The sequence below is a fragment of the Sander vitreus genome, unplaced genomic scaffold (genome assembly GCF_031162955.1).
Source record: "Sander vitreus isolate 19-12246 unplaced genomic scaffold, sanVit1 ctg368_0, whole genome shotgun sequence".
In the NCBI taxonomy this organism is placed as follows: domain Eukaryota; kingdom Metazoa; phylum Chordata; class Actinopteri; order Perciformes; family Percidae; genus Sander; species Sander vitreus.
This window is the reverse complement of record NW_027595500.1, coordinates 80671-85775: the sequence shown is the minus strand read 5'-3', so window position 1 is coordinate 85775 and position 5105 is coordinate 80671. Positions and strand designations below refer to the sequence as shown.

At 44.2% G+C, this 5105-nt stretch overlaps 1 non-coding gene across 1 annotated transcript; it reads left to right on the top strand.

Annotated features, from left to right (window-relative positions):
• Positions 1–1235: 1235 nt before the first annotated feature.
• On the top strand, positions 1236–1317 carry trnas-aga (transfer RNA serine (anticodon AGA)). The gene has a single exon. It is a non-coding gene; the product is annotated as a tRNA-Ser (tRNA).
• The last annotated feature ends 3788 nt before the right edge of the window (positions 1318–5105 follow it).

The window sequence follows — 5105 nt, the reverse complement described above, 5'->3', positions numbered from 1 at the left end:
AGTCCTCAGACTCGTACAGGCTCTGCAGGGTCTCAAATTTAAAGTCCCCGAAGCCAACAAGTGCCTGTCCCTCCTGCCCGGGCTGGAGGGACATCACCCGCGCCTCCTCGAACGCCCAGTGGAACCTGTCTGCCTTTGCAAAGTCAGGGAGTAGCGGGTGAAGGCGTCCTGTAAGTTCACAAAGGGAGGTTAAAATTGTCATCAGATCATCACTCTTTTAATTGTTTTGTATGAGTCAGACTGAAGTACTCCACCTTGTTGGCCATCAGCGGGGACTGAGACCCTGTCCTCTCTCGCTCCTTCTGGTGGGAGGCCACCAGATTGACGCTGTAGCCCACATCATTCTCCAGCAGCCAGTGGAAGGTCTTGCCCTGGTATTTACCAAACTGGACCTTCCATCAGCTCAGGATGAGGGTGGTGTTTGTGGTGTCGCCACCCTCGGATTTGACGTGGGCACAGGCCTCCGCATCCACCTCCTGTGGCTGCTTGGCCCAGTAGGGGTCCTGGCTGCCAGGCGGCCGGGGGGCAAGGGCTTGGGGCAAGGGCTTGGGCCTCGTCCAAAGCCTTCAAGAGAAGGGTCCCATTAGGGGACCTACTTACTTACTGCTGTCAGGTCCGAAGTCAGAATGACGGCTCGCTTAGCAAGAATCCAAGATGGCAGATGAGATTTAGAAATTGGAACAAATAGAGCCATCTGATTGGCACAAAAAACATTCGTTTGATTGGTCTAGACCAAGAAATTGAAACCAGGCGCTCGGATCTCTGATTGGTTGGAAGTTGGTACATGTTGAAACACTTGAAACAGAGAAGAAGCGCACCCCGGAGGCGAAAGCATTTTGCCCAGGTTTGATTTTCAACCACTGCAGTTGCATTTACAGGGTAAAGCCATATACAACATTGACATTACATGTTTTACCCAGGTTTCTTCTTATATTCAGGACTTTCACCCAAGAGAGTGGGGTTCGTGTTCTGTTCTGTTCTTGTTCCATGTGTCACTGAAACTGTGTTGTCATCCTTTGTGTCACTTAAACATATATTTTTCAACCCCACCCACGATCTTTCCCTAACCGTAAGTATCTTACCGTGAAAGGCAAAAAAGACAAAGTGAAGATTTAACTTAACAACCATCTTACATTGATTTGCACGGCGATTTGCACTTTGCCCATGTCCGGGTTCACTAACCAATTGAGAAGGTTAAGAACATTTGTGCAAATTGATATAGCACCACATTGTGGGTTGTCGTGGCCGAGTGGTTAAGGCGATGGACTAGAAATCCATTGGGGTCTCCCCACGCAGGTCCGAATCCTGCGGACAATGAAAGGCATCCATTAACTGGTGGTAGCAAACCAATGACGCATCACCTTATACCAAATCGCAGATGTTCCTTCATGAACAATATTGTATTATCTCATAGGTACTGAAAGCCACCCGTCTTCACAAATGCATCTCTTAGCATGTAGCTTCTTCGTGCAGCAATGGTGGTATAGTGGTGAGCATAGCTACCTTCCTGATGTTTCCCTCACGTTAATGCTGTTATGTGGATGGACTTTTAACACAAGATGCTTTTGCAGATGACTTGTGACCATCAATGTCTGGTTACCAGCATTGAGGCAAAGTGGCCTGGGTCTATCCATGACTCCCGGATCTTCAGGGAGTCTGCACTGTGCCACAGATTGGAGCAAGGTATGGTAATTGCAAGTAATATGTTGCATTTTGTAATACTGATAATGCTAATATCACTTTTCATCTTCAGGGCTCTTCAGTGGATTGCTGGTAGGGGACCGAGGGTACGCCTGCCAGCCCTTTCTGATGACCCCCTATCCTGACCCAAACACAGGGCCACAGAATGCTTTTAATGTGTACCAGAACAAGGGTGAGGATCGAAATGACCTTTGGCATTCTGAAAGCACGCTTCAACTGCCTGCGTGACCTTTCGAGTAGCCCCAGACCAGGCTTGTCAAATTGTGACAGCCTGTGTCGTGCTCCACAATGTGGCCTCGATAAGGAAGGAGAGAGCCCCACCTGTCAGCCAGCAAACCCCAGATATGGTAGACCCCATCACCATTGACTACCCTACTGGCAGGGCCGTGAGAGAGGCTATTACACAGCAGTTTTTTGTTTAAGGGGAGACTAAAACATTTTCTTTTTTTTACAATTCAGTTGGGCTATTTTGGTTCCATAGCATTTGAGCTATACGGATTTTCTTTAATGGCTGTTGCCGCCATATTCTGATTAATGGAGTGGTAAAAAGGAGATATCCAAAGTGCCCAGTGTAAAAACTTTGGATTCTAATATGTTGACAAAATGAAACAAGGATTGTCATTCAGTCTTATTCCAATGTTCTGATTTCCATCCTGGAAATGTATGCAAATGTAATCATATGTTACAACTTAATTCATAATTTGCTCATTCAAACATACATTTACAGGAAACTAGTAATAAACAATAGTTGACATAATATTAGTTATCAACCGGGGAGGTTTCATGTTATCCCTATTCACTGGGGTGTCTCCGGCTTCACCCCTTCTGTTGTTCTTGGGTCGATTTGACCCATTTTCTGATCATTTCCATATCAGTAATTTGGGTTTCTTTCAACAACAATATTTCAAAGAAAAAACATGTATGGTACCATACAATGCTCTTCACAAGTGAAATAAATGATCATTTCACTACTTTCATTGAAGTTGGATGTTTTATTCACTTTTAAACAGATGTTTCAAAACACAATAAATAGGACATTGAAAGAAAAAAAAATGGTGAAAACCCCCACAAAAAACTCAAAGTCACAACAAAAACCTTTGGGAAAAGCCACATAAAATATTGATAAAAGACAAACGTAGAAAAAAGAAAGGAAATCCATCCTCATGCGTTGTCCTTTTCCTAGGAACAGAAAAAGAATGTCAGTGTAACTGTAAGTTTTCTCATTTATACATTCAGTTATGTACTACCTACCTTCTCAAGCTTTTCGATCTCCAGCCTAGTTTTCTTTATTAAAAGCTTCTTATATTCGATATCCAGCTCCAGAGTTCTCTTATATAGGGCCCTCACATTGTCTGCTCCAACCTGAAACAAATAAAAGAATATTGTCCCTTTTCAAGGCACACTCGGAGGAAGTTGAAGGTGTCCATTTGACTACTGTGTTTTAAGGTCCATTGCTTACCACGTGTCTTTGTCTTGGACTTGAAGTGGAGGCCCTAGGCTCAGGGGGTGGAAGAAGTTACTCTTCCTGCTGAGTTTAACACCATAGCAATTTAATCAATTGAGTCATATTTGAAATGAGCACTTTGAGGACTTGTGTCTCATGTTCAGACCACCACCATTAGCAAGTCATTACAGACACTTCAATCACAGCCACACATTCACACACTCTCACCATCTGTGCAAGTGGTAAACAACTCAAAAGTGTACCCCCAAAACGCTCTCTGAGCAGGCAGACACAGTGTCCTGATCATCTAGGACCTCCACCTGAGGAAATAAATGGCCTATTTGATCAATATTCAGCAACCACATATGGCATACATACTGGTGTATGACTATTAGTTTCACTGTTACCTCTGTATGGCACAGTGGGACGACAGTGGGTGGTGGCAGCAACACCACTGTATCTCCTGTCACTGCAGAGCACAGTAAATACATTTCACTCCTACAATATTCATAACGAATTGTTGAATGAACATGGTAACATAGATTACTTGACACACACCCTGTACATATGCCTGTGAGCTGCTGCCACCACGGTCAGAAGAAATGCCCCCTTCCACTCCTTCCATCAGGGGGCGACCCTGATTGCTGGAGAGGGCCAGCTCTTCAGCAGGAGTGAAGTGCTGTGGAGGAGGGCCCCCTCCAGTCTTCGTTGCCTCATTTTTCTTCCTGTTGGCTGCAAGCTATTTCATTGTTCTATAGGCCCTTTGTATACCAATATCCTACAAAAGGGACTGATCCCGCAATTCAGCCTTGTACTTGTTGGCCTTAAAATATGTGCAAGTATTGCTACTGCTACTTACCGGTTTGAATTATGTTTTTATATTTTATTTTTATTTGCTCCCACGATCATTACCTGAGGCCTGTACTACGAAGTGAGATTTGGCGTTAACGAGCTAACTTCAGGTTCAACCCAGGGTTGTCTGTACTACGAAGGTGGATCACTTGATCGGGTTCAATCGCCGTGGTAACTTATGCTGAACGCCTAACCTGGTCTGGAGCAGGTTAAGTTGGAGATCAGAGATCAACCGGTGTAAAAGCACCGCCTACTGATCAATCAATACTCGATTGATAACGGTGTCACCGTTCTTAGAAGATCAAGCGGAGCTCGGTGCGCAGAGAGAGAGAGAGAAAGTTAAAACATTTAGAGACCGACAACCCCGTTAGCATTCCCTGATGTGTATATTTATGAGATATATAGATTGTAATGGGAATGTAAAGGTTCTTGAGCCATGTGTTGCCAATGCGCACATCAGTTTTAATTTTGTTTTTATATATTTATTTGCTCTCACGATGGCTTCCCACTGCCAGGGCTGCAACTGAAATAATATGGTCAGATCTTGGTCCTGACTGACGGGAAGTGATATTAATAAGCGTTGTGATTTACGCATTTACAGCGTCGGCTATTTTTTTGCCAGCTTTCCTTCCTGTTTTAGGAAGCAGCGGCTGTATTGCGTTTTGCCTGCAAAACCGTGTCTGTGTTATTCATATTTATATAGAATTATAATTTCCTCTTCTTATGTAAAATATGCGGCTCTGGTAGATGTTAGCGATTGGTCGTGCTGTGCAAACACCGCCTCTTTTATGTGAACGCGCGCACCTCTGGATTGTGTAACCCTGGGTTGACTGAACTAGTTGATAACCAGCGTCGTGATACAGGTTATGCGGGACCACGGGTGTTAGGTTAGGTTAGGTGAAGCCGGGTAACTGAAAGAAATCCAGGACATGTTGATCTCGCTTCGTAGTACAGGCCTCTGGTCTGTATTTGTGTGTTATATGTAAACAGACCTTGTAATGTTGGTCAGTCCTCTCATACCATTACCTGGTCTGTGTTTGTGTGTTATATGTAAACAGACCTCATAAACACTGTTGGTTTCACAAACCACCATTTGTCTGACTGTGTG